Source organism: Kogia breviceps, chromosome 18 (genome assembly GCF_026419965.1).
Source record: "Kogia breviceps isolate mKogBre1 chromosome 18, mKogBre1 haplotype 1, whole genome shotgun sequence".
Classification (NCBI taxonomy): Eukaryota; Metazoa; Chordata; class Mammalia; order Artiodactyla; family Physeteridae; genus Kogia; species Kogia breviceps.
Window position 1 is genome coordinate 19,606,920 of NC_081327.1, and position 23,442 is coordinate 19,630,361.

At 49.4% G+C, this 23,442-nt stretch overlaps 1 long non-coding RNA gene across 2 annotated transcripts in view; it reads left to right on the forward strand.

Annotated features, from left to right (window-relative positions):
• Positions 1–23,442, forward strand: part of LOC136793115 (uncharacterized) — a 294,913-nt gene that overhangs the window by 20,413 nt on the left and 251,058 nt on the right. Inside the window, exons 2-3 of one of the 2 annotated variants that reach the window (XR_010837958.1) lie at positions 16,195–16,325; positions 17,289–17,407. The exons of the other annotated variant lie outside the window; for it this stretch is intronic. This is a non-coding gene — a long non-coding RNA (uncharacterized lncRNA). Of the gene's footprint in view, positions 1–16,194; positions 16,326–17,288; positions 17,408–23,442 lie in introns of those variants that run through there. 2 annotated transcript variants of the gene reach the window in all.

The window sequence follows — 23,442 nt, forward strand, 5'->3', positions numbered from 1 at the left end:
GGTGATATTTGCATGCTGTTCACATTTATAGCCAATGGCGGATTTTTTAAAGGAAAAAGCCTGCAGCTTTTCCACATGGAGATAACCCCTTTTCTTGCACACCCTATCCTTATTGGATGAGTGGAGCTAACCTCATTCCCCAGCTTCAGAGGTAGAAATGTGACTCAGACCTTGCCAATCAGAACACTCTGGCTCCTGACCACAAGATTGGGTCCAGGGATGCACAGGGCCCTGGCTGGAGGTAATGTCCATGTCATGACAAGGAGTCTGGCCAGAGTTACTGGGAAGGCAGCACTCCTTGGTCTCTGGAATGGTGGGCTGTGAAGATGGCCAGAGCCACCTCCCTCTGGGGGAAGGCAGAGCAGGCCCCCAGCTGATCCTACGAAGTTGCTCGAGTCCCTGGTGCAGCCACACTTGGAAGGAGGTGCACCCCCAGACTCCTCAATTCTATGGCCATTACCCTCCTTTGTACACTCCAATTGGAGTGCAGTTTTCTGTCAGTTCCTACTGGAAGAGTTCTGGCAGTATCTGTCCAGGTCTTTATATCCAATTAAAAATTACTCATTAAATAGAAGCTACTACTGTTTTTAATCAGGCCCAGCATAAATGAGCCCCCCCTTCTAGAAGCCCTTGCTTGTGTGCTCACAGTTTCATCTTTCAAGACTGTTGGCTTGTTGTCTGTTCCTCTTTTGTAGCCCCAGTCAGGGCTGAGCCTACGGCTGTGAGGAGGCTGGGAAGCTTGCTCAGGACCCCTGCTGCCTTCCCCTTCCTGGCCCTGCTCCAGGGCACAGTAGGGACCCTGAGGAGATGTTTACAGCCCCGCCTGGGTCTGCCCTGGGCCCTTCCCTTCTGCTCCTCTCCTTCCCCCAGGGGACACAGGTTCTCTTTTCATGTGGAAAGAAAGCTGCCTGCTTGTCTCCAGGAACAGCTGGGCCTTGTCCCCTCAGCTGTGGCTCGGGCGCCTGCAGCAGGCCAGACAATCCTGGCTGTGTCCTGGGGAACCAGGGACCAACGGAAATGCCTTGGCTCTGGCCCAGGACCTGTGGGGGGCTTTGGGCCTGGGAGGTTGGAGGCGGGGCCCTCAGGGAGTCCGTTTCTCCAGGGCCTCCACTTTCTCTCACAGCCCTGCCCAGGGGGAGCTAACACTGGCCAAGGGGGAGGCCGTTGAGCCTCCTGAAAGGGATGCTGAAGGCTGTGTCTGAAAGTGCTGGGCCTGGCTCCCTTTCTCACTGGCCTCTGCACTCCTGGGGGATGTGAGCAGCAGATGAGATGGCTGTGGGTTTGCTCCCCTTTAGCCACCTTCCCTGATTTTGATGCCACCAGTGGGCTTGAGGCTTTTCCAAGGGGTGGAAAGGAGGAGAAGTGTGGGAAACAGCTGACAGGGTCAGGGCTGGGTTCCCAGTCTGGACTCAGTGGTGGCATTGATTTCTGGCTCTTCTACCCTCAGCTCCACGGTCTGGGTAGCTCCTCCCACCGTGCTGTCCCCTCCGCGCTGCCCAGCCCAGCCTCATCCCCCTCCACCGGGCAGGGATCCTTGGGCGCCCCCACTACTCAACATAGTCCCATAGGTGGAGAGTTTGTTCTGAACCGTCATTTTGCCAAATGCTCCCCAGATACCACCTCACTCACAGCATTGGGAGGCATGTGCTGTTATTGTCCTCACTTTGCAGGTGCAGAAGCTGAGACTCAGGATGGTCAAGTAACTTGCCCAAGGCCACACAGCTGGCTAACCTGAATCTTTCTCATTTCAAAGGCTGTGCTCAGAATCAAAAGGCTCCACCACTTCTCTGGGCACTTTGGTTCCAGCTGCTGTTTGTTCTGCCTGGAAAGCTGTTTTCTTTATTCAAATGACAACCATTTATTGAGTTCTTACCCTGTGCTTATTCATGGTCTTACATCCTAGAGGGGAAGATAGATAATAAACACGTGAATAAAAAGGAAGAAAAATAAAGCAGATAGTGTTCACTGCCATAGAGAATTAAAAACAGAGGGGTGTGCCTGGGCATGATGGGGGGTGCCTTTTAGAAGGGAGCTTGGGGAAGGCTGCTTGTGGACCTGGGACCTGAAAGATGGGAAGCTATTTCTACATAGCAATGTAGAAACTAGAGAAATCATGCTGTGTGGAGAGAAGGGCTGGCGACGTCCCTGGGTGGGAGTGAGCATGGCGTGCAGGGAAGGTGAGCTGCAGGTGTGGGACTGCAGGAGGGGTGTGGAGGGGGGATACATGAACACTCGGGGGTGCTGCCCAGAAATGAAGCAGAACCACCCTGTGGCTTTATGTCACTAGACTCAGTTGTCCTGTCTTGGCATTGGGTCCATAACAGCCCCCTGCTACCCAGGTATCAAAGCTGGAGAGGAGTTGTAGCGACAGGCAGACATCTCTCCTCAAATAGCTGAGGGAGTATCATAGGAAGAATTGATCTGCTATACGTGGCCCCTGAGAGCAGAATTAGACCTACTGGTGGAGATGGGTTTTAGGTGTGTTTAATAGTCGTAGATATTCAGGGATGAGAAGAATCACCCCGAGAAGCAGTGAGCTGCCTGTTACTGGCAGAGTCCAAGGGGGGCTATGCTTGGAGTCAGGATCTGGTGCACCAGCCGACCCTTGGTGATGGAGCAGAGGGCTCTTGGGTACTAAAGGGGGTGGGACTTGCCAACACTTAGTGGTCTCTGCACTGCTTGAGTGTGCAGGATGAAGGATGTTGGGCCGGAGAAAGGGTGCATGCTCCCTGCACACCTGGGCTTTTGGATGGCTTGGGTCAGATTGCAGACTGCTCTGAGCTCTGGGCCAGAGTGTGCCTGTTGCTTGATAAATTTCGTTGCTTCATTGATTTCCTCCAGGCCCTGGAGGGAACTGAAGGGAAGATTTCTTGATTTGAGAAGACCAGATTAGGAGCAGATGTCTTTTTAAGCTATTAATAGACAGTGGGGAACATGGGGCTTATTTTTTTTTTTTTTTTTTTGCGGTATGCGGGCCTCTCACTACTGCGGCCTCTCCCGCTGCGGAGCACAGGCTCCGGACGCGCAGGCCCAGCGGCCATGGCTCACGGGCCCAGCCGCTCCGCGGCACGTGGGATCCTCCCGGACCAGGGCACGAACCCGTGTCCCCTGCATCGGCAGGCGGACTCTCAACCACTGCGCCACCAGGGAAGCCCCATGGGGCTTATTTTTAAAGGAGCCCACAGCATGCTGGTTGCCGCTTGCCCTCCATTTGATTATTTTGTGTTGGAGCATTTCATATTCTTGGCGGTGGAGTGTCATTTGCAGAGAGTGGCCGCGCCCCGCTTTATGCTTGATTCAGGTCATGAGCCAGAGGGTCTAAATTTAGCCTCTTCCCCCAAACTGTTCCACTTCCCAGTAAAGGTCCCCAGTACATCTCATGATTTTGAAAAATGGGTATATCACAGAATTCTTTTCCAGAGACAGGTTGGTGAGGTGCACAAGACAGTCACTAAATGGCCCAAGTTGTCTTTTTATTCTTCAATATGGAAGTTTGGGGTTTGGATTTTAGGCAAATGAATGTGAACCACTGTGGAAGCCATTAGTAGCATTATTCACAATCACAATTGTTGAAAATTAAAATTGTCATCTACTCTGTGTGTGTGTATTTTCTCTCTTACAATTTAAAAACTAGCACCACTTAGCTCATTAAAGATAAAACTAGGGAGGAAAACGGCTTTTCTTTAAAAAAAATCCCCCAAATTTTGCCATAAGGTGCTCCTCTGAAGAAAGTAAATTATGATGCAGACAAGAGAATTATCTGACTTGATTTAACTTGGTAGACTGAGTCTCTGTCCTGGTCCCGCTGTGCACACAGACCCGGGAAAGGAAGAGACACTTAGGAGCAGCCAACTTGGGCGCACGGCTTCCCACGCTTGCAATAGGCAGGCAGGAGTCCTTGGGAGGTGCCCAGGTCCCCACGGTGGCTTTTGATCATTTTTGAACGAGGCCTGGGCTTGTCCATAGAAACTAAGCCCTGTGGGATGCCTACCCTCTCCCCACAGAGGTGTCTGCTTGGAGAGTGTAGTGACCAGCCTGTATCTCCATGTCACTCATGTGTGCTTTGCTCACCAGCAGCTTCTTGCTGTGGGTACCTGCCACTCTGCCTGCTTGTCGCTCTAGCCATGGAACACGTGCCTGGAGATACACAGGAACTGATGCCCCCAGGAGCATCCTTCAGCAATGACAAGTGGGCGTTGATGGATGAACACCCCAACTTCCTCACCTTTTGGGTAAGACAGCTCTGACATGTGGTCTGCCGTCTCCTAGTGGGCTGCCCACAGCAGCGACCTGCTCGCTACCACATCCTGCATTGCTCCTTGCCAGTGCCTAACGGAACTACTGGAGCTTAAGCCCTGGCTCAGGTCTGCTTCATGGGTGGTCAGAGTGTTGGAGAGGATGGAGGACGACTTGTAGGGCGGGGCCTGACCACATGACCGTGTGCCTGGAAGTGTACTCAGAGGTGTACCTGCCCTCAGCCTGGTGCCAGGGCTGGGAAGTGCCTGAGACTTGAAGGGCATAAGGAACACATTGCCTTCAGGCATCTTCCACTGCCCCCACTCATTTTGGCCCCTGCTATGCTGCTATGGGCCCAACTGGGTCCCCAAGCTTCATATGTTGACGCTCTAATTCCCAATATCCAATGTGACTGTATCTGGAGATAGGGTCTTTAGGAGGTCATAAGGTTAAATGAGGTCATAAGATTGGAGTCCTAATCCTATAGGGCTGGTGTCCTTTTAAGAAGAGGAAAAGAGATCTCCCCACCTAAGCACAGGGTAAAGGCCATGTGAGCAAACACAGAGAAGGCAGCTGCCTATAAACCAAAAGAGGCCTCAGCATGAAACCTACCTTGCTGGCAGCTTGATCTTGGACATCTGGCTTCCAGAGTTGTGAGAAAATAAATGTCTGTTACCCCCAGTCTGTGATGTTTTGTCATGGTGGCCCCCGCTGGTGAATACACATGCTCAGCAAGCTGATCGTGTTTAGCTGACGGTAAAGCTTCGAGGGCCTTGTTCAGACCACATGTGGGGAGGGGAGCCCCACTACCCCCTCTTCACTGCTGCCAGCAGCTCCACGGATTGGGATGGAGCCAGGAAAAGCCCCTGGTCAGATAATAGAGGGTGTATAACTGACACCCAGGGCCAGCTCTTGCCAGTGACGGAGCTGGTTCCTCAGCGTGCGCTGGAGTCCGGTTTTCATGGGTGTCCTTCACTTCGCTTGGATGGATGGCACCTTTGCCTCTTTTCTAATGATAGCACCCGTCCTCTTTGGGGGAACTTCTCCCCTCACTCCATCGTGCAGTTCCTGGGCTGAGGGTATTTGAACCAAGCCAGCAAGCCAGGAGGAATTTTCGATCTGGAGCCGAGGGAAGAGCCCCATCCGCACCCCGTCATCCCTACGAAAGCTGGGGCTTTGTGAGCCTGGAAGCTGTGGCTACCATGGTCCAGCCGCGTGGAGGCTGCATATCTGACAGAATCCTGCTCACCTGGGAAGAGCCAGAGTGCGATGAGGAGCAGAGTCTTGAGGCCCCAGCGCCCCTTTGGACTCACACCCTTACTGGGGTTTGCCTTTGAGCCCACACATCCTCCCTCTTTGCCGGATCTGGCTTGGATTGTGTTTCTGTCACTTGTCACCCTGGGTCCTATATACATCTTCGTCCAGCCACCGAGGCTCCCCTGCTTATCGTGCCCCTGATGGCTGCAGCGGCATTGCAGCCCGTCCTTTGGCAGATCTGCTCCAATTCAACCATTCCGTGAACATCATTTAGGACCAAAGGGCTCTGACTGAGGCAGCTCCCAATCCAGTCAAGGACTGAGGCAGTCCTCAGGGAAACCAGGCTGAAAAGAGAGCGAAAGGGACAAGAGGTGTGGCCCCTTCAACTGCCGCGGGACACATGGTTAGAGGAAATGGTGTTGTGGGCAGCTGTCGGTTAACCTTCCATGGCACCCACTCAACACTGTCTGGGAGAGGAGACCCTGATCTGGACAGATGGAGGAGCTGGGACCATGGGGCGGGGATGCTCTGTGTGCCCGGCCAGCAAATGTCACTGACACGCAGGGAAGCTGGAGCACACAGAGCTGTATGGGGCGTGGCTGCCAGAAGGTCCATGGCTGTGATGAGGACACCCACGGGCCAGAGTTCCCTTGATTTCAAATCTGCCCCTTGCTCCCCATTCACACACATCTTTGCCATCATCACACTTAGGTCCCCATTAAGGTCTGGGGTGTGCGTCCTGCAGCTGGGACTTCTGGAGCCACCTTGGCCCATTTCCCAAGCCCACGTGGTTCACTGGTGAGTCTGTGAGTCCTCAGGTCCTTTCTAACCATTCCCTCTGCCTGAGTTCCCAGAGCTGGCTTCTGATTGTATACCTGCTGAGCCAGCCTTCCAGGAAGACTTGGCTTCTAAGTGCCCTGGGAGGCCATGGTGTGCAGTTCCCCAGCCCTGGGCTAATGGGCATTCACATTGATCAGCCTCACTGGTTTTCTTATTCCTGAACTCCACATCTCTTTACTGAGGAAGTCTCTCCTGCTGTCTGACCACATGCCGTCCTGCTTCAAAATGTGTTGAATGTGTGATAATGGGTTGTTTTCGGGCTGAGGATTTTAAAGAAGGAAGAATCATTCAGAAATGGCCTAATCCCACTAATTTTGTTTTTAACAATCAAAGGATTTCTCTTGACCAGAAACCGATCTTTTCCCTTTCCATCTTTCCACGCTTCTGTGGGGCTATCGTTCCTCAGTCTGCTTGCATCAGGCTTCTCTGATGTCTGGAATCTCGAGTAGTTCCCTGGAGAGAGTTGACATTGATTTTGCATTTGTTCCACTGTGCCTGTCTCTCACGAAATATTGACATCAGCTTCTGACATGGAGCTCCAGAAAATAAATATCAGAAACAATTTGATCTGTGACTTTTAAAACACTTGGTAACATGTTAGGCATGGGGAAATTTTAGAGAAGGGAGTATTTTTCAAATAACTAGAGAATTTTGGAGAACCACCAAATTTTGCTACTTTTTGCATGTAATCTTCTTGCCTCTTCTTGCACCTGATATTTTTGACAAGTGGGCTGTTTTAGTGACTTCAGTATGACAGGAAAAGATCCACCATCTTCCAGGTTGCAGCACAGGGAGGAGCACTGGGCCAGGATTCCACACGGCAGGCTCTACATGACCTTTGGGAAATCACTTCCCCTCTTTGGGCCTCAATTTCTCCATTGGTGAGTTGGGGAGCAGGATCCCTTCCCCCACTACATCTCGGATGCCTGGATGCACAACTCACTTTTTAAAGGGGAGGGTTGGCCAGCTGTCTCTCTCTCTCTCTCTGGATGGACATAGAAATTCCTTGAACTTATTTGACCTTGAGCACCTGAGTGGCCCTCTTATCATACAAACAGAGAATGAGGTTGATGCTACGGCCCTGCATAAGGGGTCCCTCAGGACCTGCTCCTCTGGTCTCATAGCCCCAGGGCTGGTTGGTGGGGAAGAGGGGACTTATTTGAATAGACCCCCCCCCCCAAGCCCTAACCCCCTGAAGTGTCACACCCAAGTCTGGCCATAGCAATGCGTTCTAGGTTCCAATAAAATGGATCATGACACTCATCTCCACATGAGGACTCTATGGAAAAGCCCATTGCTGAAACAGACAGTTGAGACCAGATTGAGTTGTCACCATGGGAGATAAGGAAAGGAGAGGGCTGCTTCCTCCTGGGCTCCTTGTCCCCAAGTCTCTTCCCTCTCTTTCCCTGCATCAGCTCTGCTGCTCAGGGAAAGCTGCCCCTGTCTCCTGGGGCAGACACTTGAAGAAATTGGCTTGAACAGGAGACATTTGGCACTAGTTAGAAGGTTGGGCAGTTCTCACTGGCAGAGACTGCCCAAGGCGGTCTGATGTCCCCAACACCAGGCTCCTGTCCAGATGGCCTCTTTCTCTCAGTTAGACGTGTGATCTGAAAGAATGTGAGCACCATGGAGCAGGGCCCCTGCCTGCTTTAAACTTCTGGAATCTCCAGAGCCAAGAATAGTGCCAGGTACACAGAACCTGCTTCATTCATTCACTCATTCATCTGTTCATTCAGTTCTGAACGCTGGGCTAGGCCAGGGTCTAGGCTGAAGGTGTTCCGAGATTTCAGCTCTTTACTCCGAGGTAGAGGTAGGCCCCTATGACAAGTCAAGGAAAGCAGGGAGGGAGCCAGAAATTGCAGTGTGGGGCTCGGCAGACCACGGGAGGAAGTTCAGGCTGGTGCCTCTCACCTGCACCCCCCTCCTCATTTTCTGGGACCCTTGGGAGCCTCAAGCTCCTAACTCACTGTCCTCACCAAGAGCAGCCTTTGTGGCTGACAGCACACAACACTCCCACAGGACCATCTTCCTTGGGGAACTCAGCCTGGATCTTTATCAAAGTCACCTTCAAACTGATGCTTGGCTTAAATTCCTCCTGCTTTCCGCCCTAGAATTTTCTTCCTGGAAATTGGTGGGAGAGCTGAAGTCCTCCCTTGAAGTTCTTTTGAAGCAGAGTAAGGCCTGCCAGGGCAGTGTCTAGATGAGGCTGGTGAACGGTGTCTTGGTCACGTGGGAACTGTCACATGCAGCCTCCTGTTCCACCTCGGTGTCAGCTCAGTGGGCCTCTGCCGCTTGTTACTGCTTTACTTGACAATTAGCCTTGGGAACAGGATGTGCAGCTGAGACTTAATCAGGAGTACTGGCAGGAGCTTAGCAGGGAGGTGTTTATAGGATAAAGGGATTCCCAAATCTAAACTAGGAGGGCCTTTGGAGGCTGCTTTTTTGGAATGCTTGCAGTTGTACACAGTAGAAAATCATTATATACCTGGATTAGGCAAAGAGGGCAATTTGTTGACTCAGTAACCGGAAGGCTTAGGTTTCAGGCATGGCTTGATCCAGGGGCTCAACTGCTTTCTATTTCTATGTGTGTATCTGCCTTCCTCTCTCTGAGCTTAATCCCCTTGCACTCTCCCCCATGTGGATGTCCTCTTTGTCTATGTGCTGTCATCTGACAAGGTTAGCTGCTCAAGCAGAAAGAGACCCCCTTCCCCTTCCCCAGTGGTTCTAGCAGTACTTGTAGGAGTTAGTGCCATCAACCAATTTGAATCACGTTTCTATACCTGAACCCTTCCTCCCATCCCCCTTCCCTGCCTTCCTCCATCTCTTTCTCTCTTGCTTTCTTTCCTTTAAGAGTAATGGCTTTATTGATTTCACAAAGATAATGCGTGATCACAAACAATTCAAAATAAAAAGAGAGGCCAAAAAAAAAAAAAGAGGAAAAGAGAAGTCCTGTTTGTGAGCTAACATCTCTCCATCCAGGCATAACTGTTAAAATTAGGTGGTGGTCATTCTAGTTATCTCTCTAGGAACATGTACAGATTCATAAATAGAGTTTGATAAAATGAGGTTATTTCAACATGCTATTTCAAAAGAAAATTGTCAGATTTTACTTGAATTTAATAGCAGCAATGAAGAACCTGAAGTGAAATGGAAACAATATTTCTTTACCTCATAATCCATCATTACTAAAAGAGTGCCTCAGATTAAGAAAAAAAAGTTACGAAAAATAATATAAGCTGGGAGTCATTTTATTTTAAGGATGTTTCAGTTCTAGACAATTTGAGCTGCCTTTGGATTCTAAAAGATGAGGAAATTAGCAGGTTTTTTTTCTTCTGAAGATTCTCTGCCAATTTTTATTCACAAAGTTATTCTTTTTTTTTTTTTTTTTTTTTTGTGATACACGGGCCTCTCACCGCTGCGGCCCCTCCCCCTGCGGAGCGCAGGCTCCGGACGCACAGGCCCAGCGGCCACGGCTCACAGGCCCAGCCGCTCCGCTGCATGCGGGACCCTCCCAGACCGGGGCACGAACCCGCGTCCCCCGCATCAGCAGGCGGACCCCCAACCACCGCGCCACCAGGGAAGCCCCACAAAGTTATTCTTTTACTTTGTCTATGCTTATAACTTTTGAATTCTCTTCTACAGGGTTTCTTCTTTCTATATTTTATTATATTCAGTGCTTGTCATTTTTTCATTATTTTTCCATTAAATTATTTTTCTATTTTGATGCTCTATTTTATTGTGAAATAGCTTTTTTTTTTCTTTTCAAGAATCATTGGTGCTGTGTTGCCTGAGTTCTCCATGCTAAGAAATACCTGTCTCTTGATTTTATATTTCAAGGACAACCTGAAACATATACAGTCTTGCCTTTAAAGTTGCCTTTCCTCAGCTATGCTCTAGAGACCCCCAGGTTACACCAAACCCCCTCCACCTCTCTATTTGTTTCCCCTAATATCACGATTTCTCCAGTTTCCTTTTCCTTTGGATATACTTTGCCTATATATAACTGTCAATTAGATATTTAAAGAAAAGTTCCTGGGTGCTATATTTACTGAGTCCCTTCATGTTCTTTCATAATGTTTGTTGCTCTTTTTGCTCAAATGACAAATTGAATGGTCATAGCATTTTAGGTTTACATTTTCACTGCGGTTTGTAGACATTTCTCTCTTATGCACTGGATTGAAAATTGCTGAGGAAAAGTCTGAACCCAGTATGATTTCATGAACCTCTCTCCTTCTGAAAATGACTTTTTCCTCTATGAATGCACAAAGAATTATTTCTCTGTATTAACTATTCTGTTTCTTGATATCTGTCACTTTTAACACAATTTTTCCTGAACATGTTGTGCCTTTTGGGTGCAAAAATTAATCTTGAGGAAAATATCTTGTGTTATATATTTGAATATCTCTCTTCTTTCATTTTTCACTCATGTGCTCAGGCTGGGCAGGAAGGAAGTGGGTGTGAGAAAAGTGGAAATGTTCCCAAGCTTAGCTTACAAGATGAGTCTATTCCAGACACCAACATCAGACACAAGCAGCAAAAGAAAACTGTAGATGAACCTCATTTAGAAACAAGTTACCTACAAAATATTACCATATCATCAAATCAAGAATGAGATCATAAGAAACATATAGTATGTTCAACTAAGGCTTATTCTGGCAACAAAGGACCATTCAACATTGGAAAATATACTAATGTAATTACTTCACTGGCAGATTAAATCATGTGAGTCTCTTAATGCAGGTTGAAGCAGCATTTGATGTAATTCACCACTCATTCCTGATCCCAAAGAAAAGATGACTAACCATGTTAGCAAACACCGAACTTAATGTCCATTTGGGAGGGAGCCTTGATAAGTCACAGTGGCTGAAAGAGCAATTTGGAGGGTGACCAAGTGTTCCAGTTTGCCCAGGACAGAGGGGTTTCTGGGATGTGGGACTTTTAAGTCTTAAAACTGGTGAACCAGGATGGTGGTCACCATATACAGAGGATGTTAGCAGCAGCTCAGGCAACAGAAGAATAAAAGAATGATTAAGCTGTTCTACAGAAGAAAATGAAAATTGCTTTTTCCAGAGAGGGAGGGGAAATAGCAGAAAGAGGGGCAGAAAACAGGAGTAAAAGGGCAGGAGGGTATGAAAGTGGAGTCGTGTGGCTGAGGGGCACCCTGAGGTGTGGGCCTGGGACATTGTAAGAACTGGGTGCCTGATGCTGTGCATGGAGCTGTGTTTTTGTGATGGAAACCCCAGAGCACCATTCTATCTCATCCCTGTCTCGGATGATGGTGGTGCCCGGCCAGACCCAGTTACAGGGTTACTGGGCTGCTGCTTCACACCCCCAGCCCCAAACTGTGAATGTTAGCTGCTGCCTCCTCTCTGGGGAATTGCCCCAAGCTGATTACACACCCCTGCTCCCCGCAGCAGATGACTGAGTGACAAAAGGGGTGCAAAATCTGGCCCCCCTCTTGTGCTACTAGGGAACCTAACCTAAAAGGACTTCCTTCAGCAAAGTCTAGCACATTTGCAAGTGGGTGTGTGGGAATTAAAGATGGGCCAGGCATTCCACTGGAGTTGTGGAATTAAAGAAACCTCAGCTAAAATTGGAGTCAAGAAGGCCTGTAGAGGGAGCTGTCATACTCCCCACCCCCACCTCCGCACCCCCACAAGATGCCTACATCCTGACAGGAAGGTGTAACCCACCTTACTATCAAGCAGGAATAAGAAAACTTCTCTCCACCCTGACAGCCCAGCCAATCTGAGACAACAGCAACCCAACCAATGAGAAGCCTCCATACTTTGGGCTCCCAGCTTCCTTCAATGGACTCTGGTTATTACAGCCCCTCCCAACTCCCTCCTTTTCCCTATAAAAGCCAGCTCCCTTTCCTTGTTTTCTGCATTTGCCTATGGTCTACCATAGTTTGCATATCCCGAATTGCAATTCTTCTGGCTATTCCCAAATAAATTTGCTTTTGGTGGTAAAATATCTGACTATTATATTATTAAAGTTGACAGAGCCCATGCAGTAGGAACAGAGGCTTTGCAATGGAGCAGGATTTGCAGAGATCTTGGGGAGATCACTTCACAGAGTGTGGAGTTGGAGTTTGGACCAGTCTTATCTGGACCTCAGAGGGTGGGGAAGCTCCAGCCTTCATCTGCCTTACATAGGTGAGCACAAGGACCATTAAGAGACACCATAGGAGACAGAGCTGAGATTAGAACGCTGATCTGTGTGAGGCAAAGCTTGAGGCGCTAACAACTGGGTGGAAATGCAGGATGTGTGACTTAGGGCTGGTTCCTTCCCCTCTCTGGGCCTCGGTGGATCTCCAGGGGCACATCCTTTTCTTAACTCAGTATTGGAGGAAGCACTTGCTTGCTGGAATGGGTGAGGGACCTGGAGTTCCAAATTCTGCAATAGGAGGGTCGGTTGATGTCTAAAATGAAGAGTGACCTGGGAGATCAGGACTCCCAAGCAGGTACAACTTAATGTGCACCTTTTTCTTTAAGAACAACATCTGCTTTTAAGTAGGTTACGCTTACTGCAGTTTGTTCACATCCTTCTTTGATTAGAAAGCAAACTCCTTCTTCAAAGCTAAGCTTCCTCCTAGGCCTATGGGATTAACACGTACTCCACATTAATGGGGACCAAATTAATGCAATTTATTGTCATGGCTTTCAAAACTGTGGTCTACTTATACAGCTTTGTGTTGTTTTTTTTTTTTTTTTCTGGGCCAAAATTTAGGACACTTGGACCAACAAAATATATTTTTCTTAGTTGCGCATTTAAACATACGTACTACCTTACAAAGTTATGGAAATCATGGCACATTGAATAGATATGAATAATGCATGGCAGATAGAATGAAGCGATAGGAGATCAGGACTTCTTGGGAAGCCCAGGTGTGTGGTCACCATGTTGATCTCAGTTATGAAATAGGAACAATCCATTATCTTCAGCTAGACGATGCTTGAGAATCTCCAAAGGGTTGAATGCTCCCCAGGCTTCAAGAGAATGAAACAACAGATTCTGTGTACCTTCCCAACGCGACCAGGTGCACTGTACTTGCAGCCACGTATGTGCCACAGACGGGGTTTCTATGGGCACGATAAGAAGCAGCTGATGGATCCTAAACCCATCATCTCTTTTGAGGTGTGTTTAATGGGAGCTGGTTGAAGACTCCAGTTTGGGTCATATTTGAATGTTTCCCCATTATAATCAAGCAGGACCCTCTGGGGCTTCCTGGGTCAGACCCCTCCCCCATATCCTCTGCTGTAGCTTCTCTCTGAAGTACCCAGATAATAGTATCTCATGTATATTTCCTGAGTTTTTCAGTTGCTAAAAAACACCATCAAATGGAAGAAATTAACTATTTGATGATCATGAGCATGTAGCCGCCAGACCTACATGCGCCTAAGGATTGATAATGTTACCCACCCTGTTAGCTCACCATCAACCAATCAGAGAATTGTACATGAACTGATCCCATACCCTGGGATGCCCCTCCCTCACCTGGTCTTTAAAAATGCTTTGCTGCAACCCTTTGGGAAGTTCAGGGTTTTTTGAGCACGAGCCACCTATTCTCCTTGCTCGGCCCTGCAATAAACCTTTCTCTGCTCCAACCTCTATCATTTTGGTTTGTTTGGCCTCACTGAGCATCGGGCACATGAACTTGTGTTCGATAACACCATCACTGAGAAGTCTGTGTTAGACTGATGCCCAAGACAAGCTGATTCAGGAGTGAGGGATCTTCAGATTCATCTTCCACTGTCTCCTGGCTCAGTTGGCATCAGGAAGGGGCTGCTCCACAAGAGGTGCCTGCACTTTCCCTCCCTGCACTCCTGAGAAACTCTGTCCTCTCTTGGAGCCATTTACCTCTAAACAGTTATGCAATTACATTTGTGAATGTCATCCTGCAGGGCATTATTCTAATTATAGCCCTCAATCCCTTTCAACAGCTTTCAGAGAAATAATTTGTGCAATGAAATGGGGCTCTTCAGCCTGCAGGAATGTCTGGAATTCTTGGACACATGGATCTGCCTCCTGGAATCCACATGCCCTTGCTCTTGCTCAGGAAGGTCATCAAAGGGTCCAGTGCACAGTGAGGGTCTGATTCCATGTGTGTCTGAATTGCACGTCCCCAAGCAACTTCACAGAGCTTCTTTTCACCCAGTAACTTTGCTCAGCTCCTAATTGCTCATTATGCATTCTTTACAAGTAGTTTCTGTGAATTTCATGGTATGTAAGTTACACATCAATAAAACTGATAAAAAATAAAATAGTTATTAGTTTAATTATAATAAAAAATGGAAATGTATGTATCATAGAGATAATCATTACTGTGGGCCCAGGCCAGATCTTATGGGATGAAAATGACCTGGGAATGTGGAGGTGGACACTGAATGATCCTAAGATTTGATTGGCAGAGATGTCCAAAGTAAATACTGGTAGCCATCTGTCTACAATGAGCTGCTTTCTTCCCTCCCTTCCTTCCTCTCTCCCTTTATCTCTTCCTCCTCTTCTTCTCCTCCTTCCTCATCATCTCCTATTTTTTTGGCTTTGCTTATGTTAGGGGTGGAATCTTTCCAGTCATGCTAAAGTTTTACAGAATTTATTCTTTGATGTGTACTTACGTTAGGCTTAACATAATAGTGGGCTTCCTGGAGGGTCCTATGAGCCCCAGTTTCTGGCCTCTGCCCTTGGCAGTTCATAGGCTGCAGGAAGAGGAGCCGTTATCACAAACACTGAAGCCCAAGAAGAGTTGCATGGTCTTTAATCATGTGACTTATGCTCACATGTGCGGGGGAGCCAGCTTGCTCTGCTTTCCTGAGGGCAAGCCTAGTGCTGGAGGTGCAGGATGCCCTCAGGGGAGGCGGCATTAACTTGGTGAGGTCCTTCCTCAAACTCATGCATGCAGCATGCTGTGTTCTTCAAAGTCACTCATTTTGGACTTTCTGTAGAACCTCATTCAGAATTTCTGCCCTCATTATAGTCTTTTCTGCCCATAGACATTTTTGTAGAAAAATATAATGTTAATATGTAATCATTATTAGTTACTAGCATGAATTAACCTTAACATTTTCATCAATATCAATTCACCTTTTCAATTAATCTGTATTGGTCATAAAGAACTATTTATGTAGGGCATTTTAGTTTTTGAATCTGATAGCTGGAGTTAAAATGTGGGGAGAGACAGAGAGAGAAAGTATAAGCAAGAGAAAGTGCTGGATCTGGGTCATTCTGGATATGGGTTGATAACTTTCATTCACAAGGTCTGGTCTGGTCCTCATATTGAAGGGCTGCATCTATTTAATATTTTATAGAGAAAACAATTTTAATCTAAGGAAGTATCCCACAATGTGTATTTCAACAGATTCTATTGGTAAAATCATCTACAAAATACTCTCAAGCATCCATATGGTTTTATTTTATGCAAAGCGTCCATGTTTACATGAAGTGGGAACCTGGATATCCCTCCTTCTCAGGTTAGGACAGAAGCCTGCTTATTGAAGCCTCTTCCTTTCTCTGCCTTTCTTATGCTACATTTCATCTGTTATTTTCTAATGTATAGAATTGAATGCTCAGTTCATTTACTTTTATTCTTGTTTAGTAATGAAACCAAGCAAGGCTATTAATTTTCCTCTGAGTCTTCTTTTGGTTGGATCCCATAGCTTGGGATATGGTGATATGAACAGTTCTTTGTTGTTCTTTTCTAAGTAGCGTGCAGAATCTATCAATATTTAATCCAAGAGTTTTGTGGGAGAGTTTTAAATTTAAAAAAATTTAAAAACTCCAAAGGATTAAGTTTTAAAAATGAAACATTTATTATTCACTTCGAGTTTTACTGTATTGTTCATCCTTTCTTCCTTGCAGTTCTTTGTGGGAAAAGAACTCAGAAGTCAGATGACCCAGATTTGAGTTCTGGCTCCAGCTGCCTCTCCATCGTGGTCATTTGTGGAGTGAAAATATGAGCACAGACTTGGCAGGGCTGCAGGGAGGATCAGGTGAGAGAAGGTTGAGGTGTCTTCCCTCTCTCCCCATCTGAATGGACCCCCCTCCCATGCCTCTCTGGGGGCTGCTCCTTCCATCTTGTTGGATAAGCGATACCACCGGAGGCCTCCTGCTTGAGGGGGCCTGGTGGCTCATACATAACTCAAAGAAATGATGGATAGATGGTGCATTTCAGGCATACTTAAGTGGTTGTCGGAGCTTTTCTGGGAGGGCCTCTCAAATTCCACCAGACATGATATTTTCCTCTGGTCTCTGACTTAGAGGGTCCTGCTCAGGCCAGCCTGGCTGGGCCAAGTCTTCCAGTCTGCTCCTGGGAAACCCAGCCTGCAGATGGGAGCCCGGCAGGACTTCCCATCTGGCAGCCCCTGCACTGACAAGGAGCATGTGGATGTGGAAAGGGGTGCAGCCAGAGCTGGCAGTCCAGGAGGGATAAGAGCTCAGGTTCCTAGTGCCCAGATCCATGGGCTCAGGCTGTTCACCCTGCTTCTCCCAGCCCCACTGCCCTCCCTGAGTACCCAAGCTCCAGGGCAGGCAAGGGTGAGCTTCTCAGTGGATGATGGGTCCAGGAGAGGCCTCCCCACTACTCCACTTCCCTGTGGGGGCATCTGAGAGCTGGAATTGGCAGCACCGGGTAGATCAGATTAAGTCAATGGGCCCTAGGAATGAAAGGAACACAGCTGCGACCTGGGGAAATGAGGCCAGGAGAGAGGCTGGGAGTGCCTGGAGCCCCCACCTGCCAGGCTCCCACCAGGCATCCCCACCTCTGCTGTCTGTGGCCTGGCCTAGGGCTCCCACTCCACTTCCCACCAGGCCAGGACCCACGCGGTCCCCCCACACCTCCTCTCCACTGCCTGGAACCAGAGGTGTGGCATGGTGTCCACTCTGCTGCGAGGCCCTGGCCCTCCCCCATCATCATGTACAAAGTGGGGCTGAACAGACCTTCTTTCCTTCCTCAGGATCAAATGTAGTGGTGGCTTAGAATGGACTTTGGGAAGGATTAGGTATGACACTGAGGTGCTCTGAGGGACAAAGGGGATGCCTGTTGGCTGCCTGCACCCCTCACTCAAGTCTCCATCCTGACCCAGGGAGACTCCTAAGTACTCTCAAAGGTAAGGGTCCTCATCCTGGGCCACTTCAGTCACTGCTGGGGGCAGCCTGGTACAGCACTTTGAAGAATCAATTTGCAGTCAGATGAACCAAGTCCTGTGACCTCGAGTAAATTCCTTTATTTCTTGCAATCTCAGTTTCCTCACCTGGGAAATGGGGGTAATAGAGATGCCGTCTTCAGAGCGTCCACGTGCGCAATAAATAAGTGTGTGGGAGCACTAAGCATGTGCTAGGTACACCGAAAGGCTCTGTGGTGAAATAATGGTCAGTGTCGCTTCCCCAGGCCGTGGAGCAGCCAAGGACACTGTGCTGAGGGGACCCTGGGAGGGCAGGCTCTCTGGGCTTGCTCTTTCTCCAGATTTTGTGAGGACATGGAGGAGTGTTCCTGGGAGCACAGTGGGAAGGGAATATGCTGGTGGGAATTATTTAGTATATTTTAAACTAGGGCTCTTTTCTGTTTACAAGAAATTTCTACAAATCTCTCCTGATGCCAAGCTCTCTCCACATACCTCTTCCCGTCGCCTCCGGCCTACAGTTTATCACAGTCCTGTTCCCTTTCTTCTTGGAACAGTAAATCTGTGCACTGTGGCTCAGCCGGTGAAACACCCTGACATGAAATCATTTCCTCCTGAGAGCTCCTACGGCACCTCCAAGATCCTCCCCACCCGGGAAATAAATCAGGGTTTCTCCTGTTCAAATGGGGGAGCTGATGTTCTCCTTGGCTTTGTCTCTGCAAACCAGAGCTCCCTGGGCTGGTTCTGGGCTGGAGCCATGTGGGGAGACTGGTCCAATGGGAAAGACCTAGATCAGAGGCACCATGCATGCTTTTCACTGAGACCCCAAGGAGAAGGCGGTCCAGAGACCCAGCTAGAATCCAAGCTGTGCCATTCAGTGCCCGATGGGGTCTGGCCTGGGTGCTCTGCAAACATTTGTTGAATGCATGTGTGAACAACCAAGCGATGACCGGGGCACACAAGAGGGAGGGACAAAGCATCTGGGTGTCAGGAGCCTGGGCTCCAGGCCCAGCTTTGCAATGTGGCCCTGTCTGACCTCAGGCTTTTCGCTAGGAACACGCGGACAGTACAGTCATCCTGGCCGCTCATAGGGCCTCACCAGAATGGATGAGATTCATTTGTGTGAGCTGACAGTTTTCTCCTCTGCCCCCTCCCTTTTTCTGGACCGAGGCTAAGATAACAGGTAATAGTGTGGGGCGGGGTGACGGGAGCCGTGGCTAACAGAGCTCCAGGCCCGGAGGCAGAGAAGAGGGATGCCAGTCCCACGGTGAGGGCGCCTGTGAGGCCTCAAGCCCCTCCCCTTCTTCTTAGAATCTGCACCCACCCTGTGGGGGAGGGGCCAGTCAAGGCTGGGAAGGGCTGACACTCTCTCCAGGGGCTGGACCCCAAAGGAGTTGGAGTCACACCCCAACTTTGGTCACACCAAAGGGTGTGTGTCTTGTGAAGGGGTTAAAATGCTCCGGTTGTGTGTGCGGGGGCAGGGCGGGGGGAGAGTAAGGTGGGCAGAGAGCAGAGGCTGGGCTGAATTCTCTCCTGACTGAGGTCAGTGACTGCGTTTTGGGGCCTGAGGGATGGTGGACCCTGGCTGGTGTGGCTGCAGGGGTGGGATGTGTAGGAGAGCTGGAGAAGTCTCCACTCCCATGGGAAAAGGCCGTGCAGGTCACTCACAGCCCTGAGGTGGCTGGTGTGGCCGACAGCAGTTCTGCTCTGCTGTGGCCGTGTATGCGGCCAGGAGCAGGCCCCTCTGGCAATGACCTTCTGCTTTCCGAGGGATGTGGAGTGTGGCCCTAAGCTCCGCAGCCCACAGCAACTCTTCTGCTCTCATTGCTTGGGCTTCAGGCCCTTAGGTTGGTTTATCCCGTTAGGTCTCAGGGTGCGGCTTAGCCTGGCATCTGCAGGCAAACCCAGGGCTCAGGCCCAGGGGTTCCAGGTTCGAGGCTCTCCCCAGCTCCCAGCCCAGTGACGTGTCCACCGTGCATCCTGGGATCTGGTCTGGCGGCTCCTCACTCACTGCCCCCTTGGATGCCTCAGCCTGGTGTTCTGCCCCTTTTGCTCAGGGTTGGCTGTTTTTTCTGCACAGGCTCTCAACACAGACCTTTTAGGGTTTTCCTTCTTCCGTATCCAGCAGATTAAGGAACCTGGAAGTGCTAGACTTGAGGCTCCTTTTAAGACCATATTTTCTAAAAATAAATAAAGCCCACCTGGCCTTTGGAATCAGAGAGCCCACAGGGCTGTGGGTAGGATGTGTGACCTTTGGCGATTTGCTTAACCACTTTGTACCTGAGTTTCCTCACCAGTCTGTACCTGAGCTTCCTCAGCTCTAAAATAGGGAAATCAGCAGTGAGCCATTGGGCTGTTGTGATGCAGGAAAAGCCTGCATCGAGGGAAAGCTTAACTGGTATTCTGGTTATTACTGGGTACATGGGAAACAGATGCAGGAGGAGCCCGTGGGCTCAGGATTCCACAGAGGGTGCCAGAGCCAATCCTGCAGCCAGGCCTGGGCTCCTAGCCGGGGTCCTTCTGCAGGGAGGGAAGCCTCACTTCCCTCCCTGACTTCCTTGTGCCCAGGACCTTGTCTCTCCAACTTTGCCTGGCTTCCCTGGCATGCCCCTGAGGCGATCAGGCTGTGGCCTGCCTGGCCTCCTCCCTCCCAGTTGAGAGGGTGTGCCGTCCGGGAAGCAGGAGATGCGCCTCTCCTCGTAGTGGAGAAAGCAAAGCCTTTGGAACTCATTCTTCTTCTTTATGTGCCTTCTGTTCATCAAGGACCTGGGATGGGGGCGAGGGGGTCTTGGGAGAGTGGGCCCCTGTCTGGGCTTCAGCCTTCCTGTCTGTAGAGCAAAGAGGCTTCCAGGCCCTCCAGGCCTCTTTCAGCTCTGATTTTCCAGGCTCGAATGGGTCTTGCTGGTGCCTAGAGGGTGCTGTGGGCCCTTCCTAAGGGGGAGCAGGCAGGTAAGTTCCCAGGGTGTCGGGGGCAGTGTCCTGAGCCCATGGGGGTGGGGTCTCCCAGTGGACTCTTCCTGGACCCTCTGGGGTATACAGTGGACCAGTTCTGCCCAGTTCCAGGGTAGACACTCTTGCTTTTTGGTGGGTGTGCTACATTCTTGGCACTTTCCCCTGGGTGTACCAAAGGGTTCAGATTCACAAGGTGAGAGCTGGCCATGGGCTTAGAGGGAGAGAGGCCAAAGGGACTGGCTGGCTTTCTCTAAGGAGGCAGTGAGCAGTGGTTAAGGGCAGGATTTGAGAGCCAGCCTGTCCTTATTCAACCCGAGTTCTGTCCTTTCTCAGCTGAGTGGCTCTGGGCAAGTTACTTAACCTCCCTGAGCTTCAGCGTCTTTATCTGCAAACCATCTGTCTTAATTTGGATTCCTCTGAAAGCAGAGACTGACTGAAGAATTTGGGTGCAGACAGTTTATTTGGAAGGTGATGCCAGGAAGCGGGAGTGAGGGCGTGGAGAGGGGGTGAGAGGAAGGAAGAGGAAAAGGGAGTGAACAGTGTGCTGTTGAGCTGGCTGCTGCAGTGGGCAGCGAGGCTCCCTCCTGCTGGGGACCCTGCAAAGCAGCATGCAGAATGCCCTCAGAATTGTCACTCCAAAGCCAGCAGGTTGAGGCATTTGTCCACTGATTCCTGTCCCCCTTTGGCTGACGTTTGTCTCCAGGGGACCCCACTTCTGGACAGTTGGCTCCCCAACGTTGGCTCAGCTTTCCCATTGGAAGACTTCATCCTCCATCCCCAGAAGACAGCCTTCTGGAAGGAGAGTGGAGAGGCTGGGCAGGCCAGGGTGTCTGCATGCGTGGACCCACCCACCCCAGCACCGCTGACACCTGGGATGGGCCAGGTGCGAGGCACTGCAAGTTTCAGTGACCCTACCTAACTGGGTTGATTTAGCATAAATTGACGTCAATGGCGGCAAGTGAATAATAAGTGAGAGTTGTCTTCTATCATCATTATTGGGGGGATGGTTGTATATTACTTGGACCTGCCACTAGCCAGCCCACAAGCCAGATGGTAGCCCCGAGGACAAATCCAACTTGTGTACTTGTTTGATTTGGTCCAGACAGATTTAGAGCTTTTAAAATTAGTTGCCACTGTTACAAATTTGAGTACTTTCGTATAAAAATTGAAAAATTGGAAGTTCTGGCGTGATGAGGCCTTCCTTCTCATGTGTCAAAACTCAGCCACCCCTACCCCCAACTGTTTCTCTCCTTAGCCTGCTGCTGGTGCCTGAATTCCACCATTAGGGTAACATGTAGTTGTCTGGGGTGTTGCTTCTACCCCGCTTATAACCTGAGTGGGGTTGTCCTTGTAGAAGGGCATGTACTTTCTAGGCTGCTGCCCCATCACCCCAGGAACCTCCAGTTGGAGTCCCCAGTTTGTTCCTGCCTGGTCCCTACAGGACTGTGTGAGGAGTGGAGGGAGAAGCAGCCTGGTTTTGGGTCAGGATGATGCTATAGCCCTAGGGGTATGAGGCTCTGCTGAGAACAGTGGACCCCAGAACATCTGGAGAGCAAGCTCGGACTGTACAGCAGTGTGTGCTGCCCCCAGAGGCCCCCAGTTCCATGCCGATGAGTAATTGTTCCTGCTGCTCTGAGATAATCCCCTGTGTGGCGGGTGAGACCTGCTTCATGGGCATATTCTCAGCCTCAGGATACCCTGGTATACAGAGGGAGCTTACCCCATGGGGAGAGGGGATGAAGTTACCCAGTATGGATACTGGGCTAAGACCTGGTGTTGGCAGGTTCAGGGGTCCTGGGAAGGAGGTCAGGAGATGGCCAGAGGCTCCAGCCTTCCTCCCTTCCCTCTTGGGACCTCGGTGGTTAGGCTGGTATACAGAAACCTGCAGGGCTTTCCAGAGCCATTTTCAATCTTGGGGAATAGCCACACCACGGGTTTCCTCCTGCCTGGATCGCACAAGGGCCCATGCTGGCCTCTAAGTACTGTGTGTTTTTCCTGATGGTGGGAAAAAATGACTAGTTTGGAGCTTGACTACAACAGATCCTCTCCAGAAAATAGAGTTAGGAGCAATCAGAAAGAACTACCATGCGACCCAGCAATCCCACTACTGGGCATATACCCTGAGAAAACCAGAATTCAAAAAGAGTCATGTACCAAAATGTTCACTGCAGCTCTATTTACAATAGCCAGGACATGGAAGCAACCTAAGTGTTGCTTTAATGGATAAAGAAGATGTGGCACCTATATACAATGGAATATTACTCAGCCATAAAAAGAAACAAAACTGAATTATTTGTAGTGAGGTGGATGGACCTGGAGTCTGTCATACAGAGTGAAGTAAGTCAGAAGGAGAAAAACAAATACCGCATGCTAACACATATATATGGAATCTAAGAAAACAAATGTCATGAAGAGCCTAGGGGTAGGATGGGAATAAAACACAGACCTACTAGAGCAGGGCCTTGAGGATATGGGGAGGGGGAAGAGTAAGCTGTGACGAAGTGAGAAAGTGGCATGGAAATATATACACTACCAAACGTAGGTTGGATAGCTAGTAGGAAGCAGCCTCATGGCACAGGGAGATCAGCTCGGTGCTTGTGACCACATAGAGGGGTGGGATAGGGAGGATGGGAGGGAAGGAGATGCAAGAGGGAAGAGATATGGGAACATATGTATATGTATAACTGATTCACTTTGTTGTAAAGCAGAAACTAGCACACCATTGTAAAGCAATTATACTCCAATAAAGATGTTAAAAAAAAAAAAGACTGATGGGAGACCACATTGGGATTTCTCTCATTCCCATTCATTTAGCCCTTTCCAACATCTCATATATTAACATTAAGTGCCTGATAATTAAGCATAGGAGGTGGAGGTGGGAGGAGGGGGCGGGCTCTTACTTACATGGACCACCCCCCACTTAGAACCAGGGGACTTGTGTCTGGATGGGAATGCCCAGAGTCTAATCTCTGAATAGGCCCACCCAGCCCCTACACTTGGGGCTGCTCTCTTGGTGTGGATTTAGGACTTTTGGAAA